The sequence below is a fragment of the Pelodiscus sinensis genome, chromosome 8 (genome assembly GCF_049634645.1).
Source record: "Pelodiscus sinensis isolate JC-2024 chromosome 8, ASM4963464v1, whole genome shotgun sequence".
Lineage (NCBI taxonomy): Eukaryota > Metazoa > Chordata > Testudines > Trionychidae > Pelodiscus > Pelodiscus sinensis.
The window spans coordinates 2,042,804-2,061,966 of NC_134718.1; the positions used below are offsets into that span (position 1 = coordinate 2,042,804).

General features: G+C 49.1%; 1 pseudogene; it reads left to right on the plus strand.

Moving 5' to 3' along the window:
• The first annotated feature begins 446 nt into the window (after positions 1–446).
• LOC102446389 (cytochrome P450 2H2-like) lies at positions 447–12,544 on the plus strand (annotated as a pseudogene).
• The last annotated feature ends 6,619 nt before the right edge of the window (positions 12,545–19,163 follow it).

Below are 19,163 nucleotides of genomic sequence, written 5' to 3' on the forward strand. Positions count from 1 at the left end.
AACTCCTCCAGGCTGGTGTCTGGGCCGCCCGTGTACAGGTTCAAGAGCCATGGGCAAGGTGCTCAAGGGTGAAGATGGGGAGGTGCGCTCCACGTAGGGTCCCACGGCAGTTAGGGAGCCCCACCACAGCAAAGCCGCGCACTATGGTGTCCACAGTTCCCAGAATCCCAACCCTCTGTAGCACAAGGGCATCGATCACCTGGGCTACTTGTGCATCAGCAGGCCCCACTGTAGATTTCCTTGCTCCGAACTGATTGGCCGCTGATCGGAAGCTGTCTGGCGCTGCACGCTTCCAAGGGGCAATTGCCACACGCTTCTCCATAGCCAGAGTGGGTTTCACGGCGCCAGGACCGGCATTGCACTGTGTCCAGAGGATTGAATGGTGGCTGTGCAGGTCCTCCATGCCACCCTCAGCTTTCTCCTAATCCTCTTCCTTTTAGATGGCCTGGCGTATGCTGTCCAAGCACCGCATCCTTCAAAGTCCCACGACACACACATCAGCCTCACGATGGCTGTGGCAAACCGGGCTCCAGGCTCGTCTTCCTGACGACTGTGAAGACAAGGAGACCCCCTAAAAGCATGAACACACTGCCTCCCTTTTATCACACTGCGGGGCAGAGGGACGAGGTGAGTGTATTATGGGATGCTGGAGGCATGAGCCAATAGCCAGCCTCCGCACAGCTTTGGTCACAGCGTGCACTATGAGCATAGCCCAGCATGCAAAGCTACCCATGGTGCATTGCTCTCTGAGTGGATGGTAGGCTTCCTACATGGATTTGCTACTTCCAACTACATTTGATTTATCCCCACTATGAGGACATGGGCTTTCAACTTTACACAATTGGATGGTAAGAAATTGACCATATTAAAAATGACCTTAGCTTGTTGTGTCAAGTTTTTCTCAAGTGTCAGCTTATCATCATCATAGAATAGTAGGACTGGAAAGCACCTCGAGAGGTCATTGAGACCAGTCCCCTGCCCTCATGGCAGGACCCAGTACTATTTACACCATCCCTGATAGATGTCAATCTAACCTACTCTTAAATATCTCCAGAGATGGAGATTCCACCACTTCCATAGGCAATTTACTCCCATGTTTGACCAGCCTGACAGGAACTTTTTCCCAATGTCCAAACTAAACCTCCCTTGCTGCAGTTTAAGCCCATTGCTGCTGCTTCTATCCTTAGAAGTCAGGAAGAACAATTTTTCTCCCTCCTCCTTGTGACACCCTTTTAGATACCTGAAAACCACTATCATGTCACCTCTCAATCTTCTCTTTTCCAAACTAAACAAGCCCAATTCTTTGTGTTTTCCTTCGTAGGTCATGTTCTCTAGACCTTTCATCATTCTTGTTGCTCTTCTCTGGACCTTCTCCAATTTCTCCACCTCTTTCTTGAAATGTGGTGCCCAGAACTGCACACCGTACTCCAACTGAGGCCTAATTAGTGCAGAGTAGAGCGGAAGAATGACTTCTTGTGTCTTGCTCACAACACGCCTGTTAATGCATCCCAGAATCATGTTTGCTTTTTTTTTTTGCAACAGCGTCACACTGTCGACGCATATTTAGTTTGTGGTCCGCTATAACCCCTAGATCCCTTTCTGCCTTACTCCTTCCCAGACAGTCGCTTCCCATTCTGTATGTGTGAAACTGATTATTCCTTCCTAAGTGGAGCACTTTGCATTTGTCCTTATTAAACTTCATCCTGTTTACCTCCAATTTGTCCAGATCATTTTGAATTATGACCCTATCCTCCAAAGCAGTTGCAACCCCTCCCAGCTTGGTATCATCTGCAAACTTTCTAAGCGTACTCTCTATGCCGATATCTAAACAATTGAAAAAGATATTGAACAGAGCTGGTCCCAAAACAGACCCCTGCAGAACCCCACTTGTTGTTCCTTTCCAGCGGGTTTGTGAACTGTTAATAACTACTCTCTGAGAATGGTTATCCAGCCAGTTATGCACTCACCCTATAGTAGCCCCAGGTAAGTTATATTTGCCTAGTTTATTGATAAGAATATCATGTGAGACTGTATCAAATGCTGTACTAAACCCTAGATATACCACATCCACCTCTTCTCCCTTATGCACAAGACTTGTTATCCTATTAAAGAAAGCTATCAGATTGGTTTGACATGATTTGTTCTTTACACATCCATGCTGGCTGTTCCCTATCACCTTGTTATCTTCCAAGTGTTTGCAGATGAATTCCTTAATTACTTGCTCCATTATCCATAGACTAAATCTTGGAGCACAAGATGAAAAGGAATCTTCATCCCGCACATTTCATGTTCCAGCTGGCACCCACACCTCTGAGAAATATTTAACCACATGGATGGTGAGAGCGAGTCATTTCATGATAGTTTAGGCAACTGTGCAGTGATTCTGTATAGGATTAAATGTCATGCCCCATCAATCAGTACAGAAGGGGAAAGGGAGATGAGATATTATTAAAGGTTCAAAGGACTTCATTCCTAGTATCATACTCAAGTCACCTTTGTTCATCTAGAACTTATCTCTTCAAAGCAGAGGTACAAAGAGCTCCTATTGGCTAATTGGTTGCATCCACTTGGTCTGCATAGAATATAAAAAGGGAGACATTTGAAATACAAAGTAATCTTTGTTAGCCCCCTTAACTATTCCTAGTTAGGACTTCGTTCCTAGTTGCACAACTCTGGTCATCTTTGTTAGTCTGGCGCTTATCTCGTTACCACCGTAGAACTGAGTGCGCCTATTGGCCAATTCCTTGCACCCACCTTTGCTGTGCAGAATATAAAAAGGGAGACGTCTGAAATACAAATAATCCGTTAGCCCCCAGAACCATTGCTACACCCGACAATGGAACCGCAGGGAGCAAGCACTGCTTTCCTGGTCATTTGTGTCTCTTGCCTTCTCTTCCTCTTCATGTGGAGAAAGACGCCTGGAAGTGGGAACCTGCCACCCGGCCCCGTTGCTTTTCCCCTCATTGGGAACATGCTGCAGCTGAGTAAGAAAAGTTTGCCCCAGCATATGGAAGAGGTAAGGGTGTTCTTTTGGTATCCGTTGCTGGATTGGTAGCAGACATTTAGCTCAGCCTAACTCAAGCCTAGCCTGGTGGCAGTGCCATGTCGGCTCAAATTTGAAATCAGTCTTGGATTGCAGATATAAATGGTTTGGGATAATCCACTGCTTGTGAGAGAGGAGAGTGTCTTAGTCAGGGGTAACCCAGAGTGCCTCCACAGCGGCGCTGCCCTATTTACAAGTTATCGTAGGCTGGGCTCAGAGGTCTAGAGTGTTAAGTAAGGAACTGGCATTCGTGGGCCTTCAGTTCTGTCTCTACCTCTGCCACAGACTCCAGGTGTGCCCTTGGGCAAGTCACATAACCTCTCTCTGCCTTCATTTCCCATCCGTAAATGACATTTGCCTGCATCACAATACGGAGTAAGGCAGAGACTGCAGCTCAGCATAGAACCAGCTGACATGACTGAATAAATGCAGACAGCATTTCTGTGGAGTTTGAAGGGTCATTTTTACATAGCGCTCAAGATCACTATTAAAAGTCCCCATATTAATGCAAGGGGCTCTTATAATTGTAACACAGACAGAATTATCCTGGGATCACACAGACACAAACACATATCGATGGGGAAACCGTCTTTAAAATACATACGTTAAGCAACATGATGCACTGAAATGTCAGGGAGTCCCAAACCTCCAAGGCATGTGGGTGCCTAACTCTCATTGAAATCAGTGAAGTGAAACTCCTAAATACCCTGGAGGATCGTGGCTGAAACGGCCAAATTCTGGCCAGTGGTCAGAATTGGCTAGTATTAGCTGAGTGGCAGGAAAGGGCTTGTATAATTTCATCTACTCCCCCCGCATTCTTACCCTTTCAGAAGTGGGTCTAAGTCAACACATGTTGGCCTTTTTGTTCCATTGTTACAGCTCAGTAGAACGTACGGCTCGATTTTCACAATCTACTTGGGCTCCGAGCCGGTTGTGGTGCTGCATGGATATGAGATTGTGAAGGAGGCTCTGGTTGATCTCGGGGAGGAGTTCAGCAGAAGAGGAAGAATGCCGCTATTTGAGAAAGCTACCAAAGGATCAGGTACATTGGGAAGAACGTCGACATATAGAACTGATATTCTTTGTATGGTGAGAACACAGCTAAGAAAAGAGAGGGGAACGTGCCAGAGTTTTGTTAATAAGTAGTAAAAATGGGAGATCACAGACACAGTATCGGTGAAGTTGAACCTTTGGCTCAGCCACGTTTGCATGTTTGCGAAACAGGCAGATAGCGTCGGGCCTCCCTCCTTTCAGGCCTGTTCTCTCCCTGTTTCCAGGTATCGCTTTCGCCAACGGGGAGCAGTGGAAGCAGCTCCGGCGATTTGCCCTTATGACCCTGAAAGACTTTGGGATGGGGAAGAAAAGCATTGAGGAGTGGATCCAGGAGGAAACCCATTTTCTGGTGGAAAGACTCAGAAGCACGCACGGTGGGGATTGTTCTTTGTCCACTGAACACTGAGCAGAAAGACAACTCTTGTGTTTGCTTTTCATGACGTTATTAGTTTGGTTCTAACATAACGGAAGCCATGAGCTGCCCCGACAGCAGGCTGTAGTGACGTCATAGGAAAGGATGGGTGAAAGGTGTCAGAGATGACCCCTTGTGGTTGTTTCTTTGTCACATTTGTCCCCAGTGATGTGTGACCAAAGCGCAAAGGCATGATGCTTGTCTAGAGTGTGTAGACACTGACACAGTGAGCTGCATTAGAGCGGGTTAGTTCCAGTGTGCTGGGTTCACAAGCCACCTATTCCTATTGTTTGCTAATTCTCGTTTTCTTCCCTGCTCCACGTCTGACACACGCTTGGCACCAAATTTCTAGAGTGAAGGGCTCCTTGGGAATGTTTGAAACCCCTGTGGACATAGGCAGGGCTTCATAAAGGATGCTTGTTCCCTTGTTGGCTGTTCTCATGTGCCCGTCTTGTGTTATTCCATGTCTTTGGTCCAGGTGTGTCTGCCACTAAGGGGAGGGATAGCTCAATGGTTTGAGCATTAGCCTGCTAAACCCAGGCTTGTGAGTTCAATCCTTGCAGAGGCCATTTTGGCGATTTAAGGCAAAAATTTGTCAGGGATGGTGCTTGGTCCTGCCATGAGGGCAGGGGACTGGACTCAATGACCTTTCGAGGTCCCTTTCAGTTCTAGGAGATAGGCATCTCCATTAATTTATTTCCATGCCTGGCCCACCAGTGACTGCTTCCCCTTCCTCTAGGATTTTTCCCTGGTGATCTTTTCTCTGTCCATCTGACACTGAGCATCTATCTCCAGCAGCTGTTTGAGAACTTGGGAAATAGGTGGGGGGGTCTTCACACATCCCCAGGTGTCAGCAAGGTAAAGCGAGAGCGACTCCACCTGGTGCTAGCTGATGATGATGGTACCTAGCCACTGGGCAGTCCCCGCTGTGAATGGGTCTCAGGGCAGCTGAGCACTTTGCCAGTCCGCGTGCGACAGGGCCTGATGCTGTCATCCCCCGGATAGCTCTTCAAAACCACCCGGTGCACCCCGCCTGGCTCTCCAGGGCTGGTCTCAAGGCTCTGGGATCCAGCCTCAGCCATTGCCACTGTAGTGGTGTCTGAGCACCCTGGATTCTTCCAAATCGCTGTGCCCTGGGGTAGCTGCCCACTTTGCCCCCATCTGTCTGCGCACCTGACCAAGCGGGATCCATTCTGTGAAATGGGCTCCAGACCAGACAGGAGGGTATCGCTCAGGGACTGATGGCCCTTTGTCAGACCAAAACGGGCCAGGTAGGGAGCCACACGGCAAACACACTGCAGCCGGATTGCCAAGGAAAAGGTGGGAAGTGCTGGTTTCATGGCGTGTGTGAGAGGAAAGTGTGGGGACGGGCAGCCCTAACCCCCCTATGTCCCTCTCCGCAGGGCATATTGCTGTGAGCCCCCCAGTATCCCAGTGCTGCCACTGACTCTAGTGTGGAAGGAGAAGTCCTTTCTGTAAAACTGACTCCTTTTAGTTTTGGTTCCCTCCAGAGCGGTCCTTTGACCCCAACCTCCTCCTCACCCACGTCGTCTCCAACGTCATCTGCTCCATCGTCTTCGGGGACCGGTTTGACTATGAAGATAAGAACTTTGTTTCTTTGATTGGCCTCATATTGGAGATTAGCAAACTCCAGCAATCTTCCCGGGCAGCGGTATGTTGAGGGATTTGTTCTGGTCTTCTTGACTGTAATAGGGAGGGGATTTCGCATTCTTTCTTTATTCATTTTCCCTAAAAAATTGTTATATGAGATTCCCCATAATGGTCCCCTTCTTCTCAATGTGCTGCTGCTACTACCAGACTGACCTTCCAACTTCTTTCTCGGGGATGTTTAATTTCCCTCACAAAACAAGTCATTAGCCAGAATTCAATTTGCTCAAGGATGTTCTGTGACAACACAATTGGGACAAATCAGGGAAATCTCCAATCAATACAGTGATACCAACACCAGTCTTAATTCACATGCCCTAGCGCTTTTGAAGTGTGCTATGTGAATGTAATCGCATTCCCCATCTCCAAAGCAAACTTCCTTTCGCTTCCATTTCATACCCACCCCATAAGCGTGCTCCCCTTTTCTGAGACCCTCCCCAAATGCACAGTGAAAGGCCAAACGTCCTGCTGATGTGATTCAGATAAAATTAATGAAGATACAATAACAGACAGTCTGGCCCTGCAACTTCCGCTTCAGGAAGTTGAATGCATATTTTCCTTTTAGAGTTCCTAATGGTGGATTGCTACCTAAGAAAATCTGTGGCAGGAGGGAAGGCTAGGCATTTCCGTGGGTTTTTTCTTCAGGAGAAGAATGTGTGATTTGTTGGAAAAAATGGAGTATGTCTTAGGTGACATAACTAAACCTCAGTGCAGTTTTTCTGGGGAATTTTTATCTGTATTATACAGTCTTACTTAGAACTTGCAATGTTCTGTTGAATCTTGATTTTGATTGGAAGGCTCCCTAGAAGTATTTAATTGTATGGCTGTAGTTGTGTCTTTGAGACTGTCCTTGTCTCTTGAGTCCAGATAAATCAACCCGTGTTTTTCTTTCAATCTTTATAGCTGTACAATTTTTTTCCAACGCTCATGGATTACGTTCCTGGACCTCACCAAAGGGTATTTGAAATTTTTGAGGAGTTAAGAAGATTTGTTGGGGAGAGAGTGAACACACATAAAGCGTCTCTGGATCCCACTTGCCCTCGGGACTTCATCGATGCTCTCCTCATCAAAATCAAAGAGGTAAGTGAGGGCAGCAGCTCTTTCCCAGCAGTGTGGTAAGGATGTTAAATGTTGGTAAATTGACTTGTCAGGTAGTGGATGAAATTTCTGTCGTCTACTCAACTAGTCGATAGGCACTTCCGCATTCCTGCTTTGAAATGTACAAGAGCAGCGGCTCTTGTAAAAATCAGCTGTTATATTGAAAAGGCCCAAGTACTGCAGTAATGCTGCTGTAATCGGTGGTGCTATGGGCCATTTATTTGAGGTTTTTATAATGACAGCAGTTTGGTTGCCTAATGGGTAGATAACTATTTTATGGCCTGATAAGAATATTTCTTACAGCTTTACATTCAAACCTGAAACGCCTTCCCCAAATTGTTTTTCAGGAGCAAAAGAATGGCGACACAATATTTACAGAAGAAAGGATGTTCTTTGGGGTTGAGAAGCAGTAAAATAATGACCTCAGAGTTCCATCAGGATCAACTGGAATGTCAAAGGGAATCACTGAAAGAAAGTTGCTGAGCTTTGTGGGGGAGATGTGAGGAATGCCTGGAGTAGTAAATGGATACACAGTGTGTCCCCTTGAGCTACCAGATCACCTCTTGACTGGCCTGGCAGAGACCCATGTTGCTACCACGTGGTGATGATTCATTGTTTTAAGTGAAGTGAACTGTAGATGGATCCGGGGGAGAAGGGGGGTTTCCTGCCCCAGACCCCTGCAGGCAGGAGTTCTCATCGGAAGAGCCCCATTGCAACAGTCAGTCTTGTGCCTGTATTGACCATCTGAGCAAAGGGCCCAAGGGCTGACTGGCCCGTTGGGAGTGAATTCCACTCTCAGATCCAGACCAGAGTTGATGCTCCCAGGCAGGGGTGGGCTGTAAAGTGGAGGCAGCCTCTGCTGACACTGGCCAGGCTGTGCCTGTTCTGAGAGTAACAGGCACCTACGCACTGCAGGTGGAGTGGACTGGCAAAGTCATCGTATCTCAGATGTAATCAGCTTGCCGGTGTCAGGATTGTGGAACTCAAAGCTCGGCCAGTGCTCGAGACTATGCCCAGACAGGAGGGGGGTGACACAGTGGAGGGCAAATCTGTGGGAATTTACCGTTACTGTTAAACCTCACTCATCTGGTTACAGCGAAAGTTCACGAAGAGATTGACCGGGTGATTGGCCGAAGACGAAGCCCCAGCTTGGCGGATCGAGGCCAGATGCCCTACACAAATGCCGTGGTACATGAAATCCAGAGATTCCTTGCACTTGCACCTATAGGTGTCCCGCGTGCTGTGGCTAGAGATGTTCATCTCAGGCAGTACGTGATTCCCAAGGTCAGTTCTGAACGTGTGCGTGTGAAAGGCCAAGTTTGTTCACTCTTCTCTCTGTTTAATTTCAAATTATTCCTTCAGTATGGTTGGTGCAGTGGGTGTGTTTACTGATTTATCAGTCATGGTCCAGGTGTTGTTGAGTCCCTCTCAGTCTGTGCCTAGAGTAGAACAGGAGTTGGAAGCGTTCAGACTTTGCCTTCCTTCCAGGGGGTCTCATAGCCCAGCTCCTACATCTCAATGTGGACTAGAGAATGAATTTAGTAATGGTGCGCACGAAGACTGTGAACCCTCCATACCTTTGCTTCTCTCTCACATGTGGGGTGTGTTGCTGATTTAACTAATCTAGCTACAACTACTCAAGAGAGAGATCTTGGAGTCACTGTGGATAGTTCTCTGAAAATATCCCTCTGCGCAGCAGCAGTCATGGAAATCAGGACCATCAATGGGATTAGACAGGATGGGTTGGAATGGTGTCCTCAGCCTCTGTCAGATGCTGGGATTGCGTGACAGGAAAGGGATTACCTCATCATTACTTCTTTTGTTCATTCCCCGTGGGGCACCTGGCATTGGCCGTGGTCGGAAGACAGGATACTGGGATTCGCTCTGCTCATGAGATGTTATTTCTGCTTTGGTTGAAAGCATGAAGCTGAGGGGATTCACGAAAATGAAGAAAAACAAAGATCAGTCCCACAGTCGTGTGAATTTTGGAGGCTTCTCTCTTTTGGCGAGTTTCTGCCTTAACTCTTTTTTCTGCTTTTGCTAATTCAGGGCACCACGATATTCCTTTCACTGAAGTCAGTTCTATATGACAGCAGGGAATTTCCAAACCCAGAGCAATTCAACCCGGGACACTTCCTGGACGAAAATGGTGCCTTTAAGAAAAGTAATTTCTTCATGCCGTTTTCTGCAGGTAAAAGAAGCTGGTTTTGTTTCAGATCCCAGCCTGTCTCCTAACTTTCCCTGGTTGTTCTCAGACTGGTTTGTGCGCAGTGTTTCGGGTGGCTCATGAGGAAGGGTCTGTCACACTAGCAAAGCAGCTACCAGTCTTTGCACCATTGTCTCTTCCCGCTCATTGGTCTGAAGGGATGTTTGGGATAGAAATACACTCCCTTCTCTACACATGGCCTGAAAACTTCCTGTCTTGCTTTGTGTGGTGTCTGTCAGGTGTAAATTAAGCCGTGGTGAAAGGAGCAGACAAAGCTAACATCGAAGGGAATACCAAATCTATAGTAGCCAGTTGCATAGTCATGTGGGACCATGTTAATATCAACCATCCCTCACTGGCGTTTGTCAGCCTCTATGGCAAGCCTGTTCTAGAGGTTGTCTAGCCCTATTTTTAATTTTCCTCTCTAGTCTCTAACCTAAATATCCCCGATTGCAGAATAAACCCGTTAATTCTTGTCCAGCCATCTAATACAGGCAGTCCCCGGGTTACGTACAAGATAGGGACTGTAGGTTTGTTCTTAAGTTGAATCTGTATGTAAGTCAGAACTGGCATCAGCCGCTGCTGAAACTGATCAGTTTCAACCGCGGCTGAATCTGGACGCCAGTTCTGACTTACATACAGATTCAACTTAAGAAACCCAGGCGTCCCCAAGTCAGCTGCTGCTCAAACTGATCAGCGGCTGATTCCAGGAAGCCTGGGGCAGAGCAACTCTGCCTCGGGCTTCCTGTAGTCAGCCGCTGGTCAGTTTCAGCAGCGGCTGACTTGGGGACGCCTGGGGCAGAGCAGCTGGGGTGCTGCTGGGTTGGTCCAGTAGCGCGGCTCCTCTGCGCTACTGGAGCAACCCAGCAGCACCCCAGCTGCTCTGCCCCAGGCGTCCTGATTCAGCCGCTACTGGTCAGTTTCAGCCAGTAGCGGCTGAATCAGGATGCCTGGGGCAGAGCAGCTAGGGTGCTGCTGGGTTGGTCCGGAGCGGTGCTGCGGGACCAACCCGGCAGCCCCCAGCTGCTCTACCCCAGGGGTAGGCAAGAAAAGCCTGGTCTGCTGGGGGGGGCACTAGCTGCACCCCCCCCCAGCAGACCAGGGAGACGGGGGTGGCGGGACCGCCCAAGTCCTCCACGGCTTTGCTCCGTCTCCCTGGTCTGCTGACCTGGGAGACGCGGAGCAAAGCCACAGAGCACGCGGGCAGCGGGATAGCCCGGGCGCACTTGGGCTGTCCCGCTGCGGGCGTGCTCCGTGGCTTTGCTCCCCGTCTCCCTGGTCTGCTGGTCGGGAGATGGGAGGCAAGGCTGCGGAGCACGCCCGCAGGGGGACAGCTCAAACGCGCCCGGGCTGTCCCGCTGCGGGCGTGCTCCAAGGCTTTGCTCCCAGTCTCCCTGCAGACCACGGAGACGGGGAGCAGCTTTTCTCGCCCCGGAGGACGGGGGCGGCGGACCACGGCGCATCTGGGCGTCCCGCCGCTCCCGTCCTCCGGGGCGAGAAAAGCCCCGTTCGTAACTGCGGATCCAACATAAGTCGGATCCGTGTAACTTGGGGACTGCCTGTAGTAATTTCATCTAGACTACATGCTCCTAGTTTGTAAGGGCCTCTCTCTGCTAGGCCACTAATCCTCTTGTAGAAGTCTTTTGGTCTGAATTGACTTGATTTATTCCTCACAAATTCACACTGGCTTGACTATTCCTCATCATTCTTTTATCCCCTACATGCTATGAATTGGATTTAGTTACTTTTGGTGTCTTTCTAGGCTCACTGGTTACAATTGCTCTGATCTTCTTTCATACCTTCAAGATCTATGAGGGGAGGGCTATTATCTTCAATCTCTGTGTGTGTCTAACCTTAATCCTGAGCTGTTGCTTCCATAACAACTGTATTTAAAATGTGCTGCAAAGAAAGATCTCCCACGTGATCTCAAAATTCCTTTTCTGTGCAGGGAAACGGAACTGCATGGGAGAGGGCCTGGCTCGCATGGAGCTCTTTTTGATACTCACGGCGATTTTACAGAACTTCACTCTGAAATCCGTTGTTCAACCCAAAGATATTGATATTATTCCAGCAACAGCATCTGTGAGCAATCATCCAAAACCATCTGAGCTCCGTGTTCTTTGTCGGTAAAGGTTACCTCAGTACACGGGGAGTGCATGTGGTAGGCACAGAAATGCAGTGTCTATACACAGCAGAGGTAGATGCACCACTGAATGCTGGGGTTGTGTTGGCCTCACCTCTTCCCTTTTCTACCCCCCAAGCTAGCAGAAATTCTTACTATGGTTCATGCAGGTTCCAGGGTGGCTGGGAAGGCTTTATCTGCTTTTTGGCTCTCTCAGTGCCTTAGAATCATAGAATAATAGGACTGGAAGGGACCTCGAGAGGTCATCGAGTCCAGCCCCTCGCCCTCAAGGCAGGCTCAAGCTCCGTCTACACCATCCCTGACAGATGTCTCTCTAACCTGTTCTTAAATATCTCCAGAGAGGGAGATTCCACCACCTCCCTTGGCAATTTATTCCAATATTTGACCACCCTGACAGTTAGGAATTTTTTCCTAATGTCCAATCTAAACCTCCCCTGCTGCACTTTAAGCCCATTACTCCTTGTCCTGTCCTCAGAAACCAAGAGGAACAAATTTTCTCCTTCCTCCTTGTGACACCCTTTTAGATATTTGAAAACTGCTATCATGTCCCCCCTTAATCTTCTTTTTTCCAAACTAAACAAGCCCAGTTCATGAAGCCTGGCTTCATAGGTCATGTTCTCTAAACCTTTAATCATTCCTGTCGCTCTTCTCTGTACCCTTTCCAATTTCTCCACATCTTTCTTGAAATGTGGTGCCCAGAACTGGACACAGTACTCCAGCTGAGGCCTAACTAGTGCAGAGTAGAGCGGCAGAATGACTTCATGAGTTTTGCTTACAACACACCTGTTGATACAACCTAGAATCATATTTGCTTTTTTTGCAACAGCGTCACACTGTTGACTCATATTCAACTTGTGGTCCACTATGACCCCTAGATCCCTTTCTGCCATGCTCCTTCCTAGACAGTCGCTTCCCATCTTGTATGTATGGAACTGATTGTTCCTTCCTAAGTGGAGCACTTTGCGTTTCTCTTTATTAAACCTCATCCTCTTTACCTCTGACCATTTTTCTAACTTGCTAAGGTCATTTTGAATTATGTCCCTATCCTCCAAAGAAGTCGCAACCCCACCCAGTTTGGTATCATCTGCAAACTTAATAAGCGTACTCTCTATCCCAATATCTACATCATTGATGAAGATATTGAACAGTATGGGTCCCAAAACAGACCCTTGAGGAACTCCACTTGTTATCCCTTTCCAGCAGGATTTAGAACCGTTAACAACAACTCTCTGACTACGGTTATCCAGCCAATTATGCACCCACCTTATCGTGGCCCTATCTAAGTTATATTTGCCTAGTTTATCAATAAGAATATCATGCGAGACCGTATCAAATGCCTTACTAAAGTCTAGGTATATGACATCCACCGCGTCTCCCTTATCCATAAGGCTCGTTATCTTATCAAAGAAAGCCTTGGACTTCCCGTAGCCGTACTAGTGAACCTGGGGAGCGGTGCCCCAGAACCTGCATGGAATATAAAAGCTCAAGTTCACTCAGTCACTTCCAGCTGCTGCACTTTTCTCCAGCAGGAGATGCCGGAACACGCCCAACCCCGCCCTCTGGAGAGCCCAGGTGCTGTGCTGCTTCCTTTGCAGGTTCCTTCCCCTCCTCCCTACAGAGCTCCCTAGCCACTGGGCCCCTCACCAATCCTCTCTCCCTGCGTGGCTGCTGGGCACCCCTCCCAGCTGAATACTAAATTGTCTGAATAACAAGCCTTGAGGATAAGGGGGAAGCAGTAGATGTGCTGTACTTAGACATAAGAAAAGCACTTAATACAGTCACGCATGATCACTTTAATAATAAACTAGGGCAATACAGTGTCAGTGGGGGGCTATTATAAGGTCATTGAATAACCGGTTGCATAACCACTCTGAATGAGTCATTATCAATGATTCGCAGCCATGCTGGAAGGGCATAATGAGTGGGGTTGTGCAAGGATCAGTTTTGGGACCAGTTCTGATCAATAGCTTCATCAACCGCTTATATGATGGCATAGGGAGAACACTTGGAAAGTTTGCAGATGATCCCAACCCAGCAGGTGTTGCAAGTGCTCTGGAGGACAGAGTCATAATTCAAAATGATCTGGACAAACTGGAGAAATGGTCTGAGGTAAATAGGTAAAGATCAATAAAGAGAAAGGCAAAGTGCTCCACTTAGGAAGGAACAGTCAGTTGCACACGCACAGAAGGGGAAGGCTGTGTAGGAAGGAGTCCTGCGGAAAGGGATCTAGGGGTCAGAGTGGACCTCAGGTACGAGCCAACAGTGTGATACTGTTGCAAAAAAAAGGAAACATTCGTGGAGGCCTTAACAGGAGCGTTGTGAGCAAGACATGAGAGGTGATTCTTCCGCTCTGCTCTGTGCTGATTTGGCCTCAACGGGAGTCAGATTCCAGCCATTTTCTTCCTCTCAGGGTGCAAATTCCCGGGGAGGAGAAGCCTGACACCTTGTTTTACTGGGTGGAGAAAGGTGCGCACGCAGGGGATTTTTTTTTTTTTAAGGCGAACATTTATTGAATACTCAATCATATTCATCAAATAAACTAAAGAAGCTAAAACTTAACTAAATTTATTTTTTTAAAAAAATTAACAACTAAACTTTGCTTAAAAAATGCAAACTGAAGTATGGGCTTAAGACAGGGTTGTCCAAACTTTTTTCAAAGAGGGCCAGATTTGATGAAGTGAACATGCGTGAGGGCCGACCATTTTGCCTGTCATTCTTTGAACCATTAAAATTAAATGCAAATTAACTATGTTATGCAAAGTTTATTGCAAACGGCATACTTTTCATTTCGTCACATGGATGACAAATCTAAACAGGTGTTAAATCACTCTGCCTTTCATATCTGAAGGCCAGATGAAAAAAAAAATCCAGGAAGCTGAAATATATGTCAGGAACATTGTAAAGTACATTACATATTATTGGTAATAAAAGTTGTCTGTCAACTTTTAAGTTCAAAAAATATGAACAGGAACATAACATCAAGTATACATGTTGTGTCCAAATATATTTATAACTGATTTAGACCAACTGACATTAACTGAGATTTTACAATGTATTCATCTCAATACATATGGATTCGTTGGGGGCCATAAAAGATAGATATTGCCAAATTACTTGGGGGGCCGTATTAAACCGGAACACGGGCCGCAATTGGCCCGCGGGCCGGACTTTGGACATGCCTGGCTTAAGATGTCGGGCTCGACATCTTGCTTTGATTGGCAGAGTTTCTGTGGCTTGACTAGACCTAGAATTCTCCCTGCCCTGCTCATTCATGCCATTTAAAGGAAGCGCAGTGTTAACACAGGGAAGCAGGGTCTGAATCGAGGACTCAAGCCTCCCGTTCGCATGCCCAACCCTTCTCTGCAGCCCCCATTCACAGTCACCAGCCTCGGTCAGTGCAGACCTGGAGTTCCGAGGTCCCTCTGCAGAATTCACTTCCCACCCTGGGCAGGGGGTAAAGAGGAATCTCACTCACTCCCATAGCTGCTATCTGGCTGCCTCCTTCCTGCTCTCCACCACCCTTCTGGGGGGACAGGTCTCCCATCCAGCAGGGCGCACACCTCAAGAGTCTGCTGAAAGAATGGTTCAAACTGTTTCTCCCCAGTGTTCAAAGAACAGCTCTGAATACCAGTCGGGTGAAGCCTCCTTTTGTTATTTTTTAATTTTTCAGAGCTAAAACCATGTGTGGCTGGGCTGCATTTGTGCCCAGAGCTAAAATCACTGACAGTTGATATCACTTGATAAGAGTCGGTGGTTCAACCCATACTGCGAAGGAGCTGGAAATCTCTATGATTCCGACAAAGTGGGTTGTGCCAGCAAAAGTGCATGACACGACCTAGATTTTCGGTTAGTCTCTAAGGCAGTGGTCTCCAACCTTTTTACACCCAAGATCACTTTTTAAGTCTCAGAACAGGCGAAGATCTACCGCCCCGCCCCTTCCTTGAAGCCCCGCCTACATTACATGAGGAAATCTAATGTAAATGTACTGCGCAGGTGCGCAGTTCAGAGAGGGCTCAAGAGCTACTCTTGGAGCCCCTGAGATCTACCGGTAGATCGCGATCTACTGGTTGGTGACCACGGCTCTAAGGCTATGGCTACGCAGCATCATTATTTCGGAATAATTGATGTTATTCTGAAATGATATCGTCCGTGTCTACCCAGCAAGCCATTATCTCAACATAATGTCGAAATCACGTCAAGCTGGAGGACTTCTTACTCTGACTCCTGTAACCCTCATTTTACGAGGAGTAAGGGAAGTCAGAGGAGGGGTGCTCTAACTCAGACTTGCTGCTGTGTAGACTGCGCAAAAGGCCGGAAGAAGCTATTTCTAAGTTACGCAATTGACATAGCTGAAGTTGCGTAGCATTTTTCGGCTTTAGCTCTGCTGTGTAGATGTACCCTGAGATGCTGCAAGACCATTTGTTGTTTTTTAAGGATTTTTATTATTCTGATGTGCAGTGACCAGAGCAGAAAGGCAGGTGGTAGGAAAGCTGATGTACAGTCAGCTGGTTAAAGAGTGGCCAGCAAGGCAGTGGCAGAAGGACATGACCAGTGGCAAGTGACATGGGAGCCAAAGCTGCTCAGGGATCTGGGAGCCTAAGAAGGTCCCGGTCCTCAGCCAGTCACCAGGAGATGTGCTGCAATCAGCACATTCCTGTGAAGTACTTCACTTTTTGGCTGAGGTCACAGAAAAAGGGGTCCTTGCACTTGAATTCTAGGAAGCTTCTTTTCTGGCAGATCACCAGGAAATCAACACTCTCCTGTGAAATGCTTCACTTCCCATAAATGGGCATTTTCCACTGCCTCTCCCCCCCCCTGCCGGACCTCAGAACACGTGTACACTCTGGATGTAAAATGCAACCCCTCCTCCCCGGGTACTCTGCCGGTCCTTCCTGCACACCTCACAACCCTCCTCACCAGTGCTCCACCCAGAAGATGTACCCACCACGTCTCTGGGATGCCAGAGAAGGCGTTACTCCATTTTGTAGCAACTCCCCCACTTCTCCCCTTCCCTCCCACTTCTCCTGCCACTTGGGTGCAGACACCTGAGATGTCGAGTAGAGACTCCCACCATGTTCCCGCTTGTTACTCCTAATAAGCTGTTGTAACTCATCCCTAGTACTTAGCCCTCTCTTAGGGTCGCCTTTTTCATGCCTCTCCGTGGGCGTTGTCACCTGCCCCTTTGTGCGTAGTTGAGAGCCCGTCTGGCTGGAGTAGTTAGTGATGGCAGAGATTCCCTTCCCCTTCTCGGTCAGGAGGACGCCACCTCTTTCCAGCAGACCATGTTCCCAGAAGACCATCCCATGATGGGGGAACCCAGAACCCGCCTGTGGGCCCATCTGCTCCGCCATGCGCTCCTCTGTCCCAGGGATGCATGTTGCTGTCTCAGGAAAAAATAGAGCGAGGGCCCGAGAAGCCCTGGTGCTGCAGCACTTCTGCAAGTGGACTGTGTAGTGCTGGAAAACCTGGCTGCCAAGCTCCTTGCAAGTTGGACAGCTGACAAGCCAGGCACTCAAGTTACTACGAAGTCGGGATCTTAGGAGCCCTGGCAGGTTGTGAGAGCGATGTGGGCAGCTGAGCAGGCAGGGAGCGAGGCAGAGATGTCACCAGTGACATATTCCTGTGAAATGTTTCACTGCTGGGCAATCGGTGTTTCTATTGGAGAATTTCCAACCAGTTCTATCTGGTGTCATGGGGTGGCTTCCTACACTAGCTCTGAGTGGGGATGTATGGTGCAGTAGGGGCCTATTAATCTTAGATGATGCATGTGGAGGTGATGCAGGGCCTGACAGAGCAGGTGGAGCCAGTGCGAACATGAAGAGGTTAGAAATCAGGGGCAAGGAGGAAATCCAGGGGGAGGAATCCCTGACTTCTGCCCTGGACTGGGGAGTCTGACAAGCAACCTAGGAGGCTGAGGAAGCTCTGGTGCTGAAGCCAGAGAAGGAGCAATGGGGTGGGAACGAGCTCAAGGAAACAATAACTGGAGCTTGCTAGTCACAGAGAGCTGGGCTGGAACGTGGCTTGGCGGGCCGGCCCAGGTTCCCTGACCAGCCACTGTGAGGCTGGTTCTGGCGTTGGAGCCGGAGGCTGCCTGACACAACATCTTGTCTGAGGGGAATTTGTCTCGCTGAAACAGGAGGACAATATGGCGACCTGTCCCGAGGGCCCAGTCTCGAGGCGGGAGCGCTCTGGGGGTCTGTACACCCCCACTTCACCCTTCCTAACCATGACTTGACTCTCTCTGCCCCCATTTCACCACACTGTTGTCCCCTTCTGCCTCTCATGCCAATCTCTGCGTGCACCCTACTGCCCCTGCCAGCTGAGCCTTCCCAATCCCCTTCCCTCCACCATTCTTACATTCCTTTTTTTCCTTCCGCGCCCCTTTCTTCTCTTTCCGGGCGCCAACCTCTGAAATCTGCGTCCGAGGGATCGGCAGAGCTGTAATGAGGGCGGGGTGATGCCAGAAGGTGCTAATGGCGACCCTCCGCTGGTACGTTGCCCTGTGGAATATTAGGGAGGTGGCAGAAGCTCTTGGCTTTGCCAATCAACGCTCAGGGGCTTTGTGTGCCCCCCATGTCGCCCTTTTGTGGTTTCCAGTTTTCCCTCCAGTTAGTAGGGTTCTGCCCACTGGGGCCTGGCACCGTTCACTGGAACGTGGGAGTCTATTGGACGCAGCGTTGAGGAGCGATCGGGTTGCAGACAAACAGACGCCTACGGATGAGTGCCTGGCACCGCTTCACTCCGCGCGTTATGTTGGTCTGGCCTTGGGTAATCAAGGCATGGGTTTATGGACGGACAAGGCCACTCACCTCACCCACCGAAAGGCCGTTTACCTGACTGCTCTGCTCCCCAGCCGTTGAGCAACAGCCCCGGGTGCCTCTGTGACGTGCAGGCAGGAGCCGGTGCTCTCGCGTCACATCTCGGGTGCAGTGTGGGGAGGGAAGCGCCGCCCCGACGGGGTCTACACACCCGGCCAGGACACGGGGTTAATCTCCCCCAGGGGTGATTACTTGGAAAGCGAAGGAGGTCTCCCCGTGGGACACCCCAAAAGGACGATGGGAGTGGAAACCTGGAGGGAATTGCTCCACTGCAGCTCCTGGTGGTGGACTCTGCCCTGCTTGGCTGCTGCTTGCCCTGGGCTGGATTCCCCCCATGCTGGGCTGCTGAGAGCAAGCCTCTTGTCTCAACCCTCACTCCTGATTGGACAGTGGTGCTGGTAGTGTGGGGGCACAATGGGGACGGGTAGGGCAGAGGGGTTGGCATCAGCTCAGCTCTCCCGATGTAAAAGGGGGATAAGAACACCCCCTTTCTCCCACCCTTCATCCAGCCTGTCTAGACTGTAAGCTCTTTGAGGCAGGGGTGTATGTACAGCCTCTAGCACAGCTGTGCCTGTCTCACCTGGGGCTATTTCTAGCCCTGGTATCACAGGTTTCCCACGTCCCTCACTGGTCCCGTGCTGGCTGCAGAGCCTCCTTTCAGCACAAGGGCTCGAGCCGATCTGCCCAAATGCTCCAGGTCTCCCCTCGCCTGAGCCCCTGCA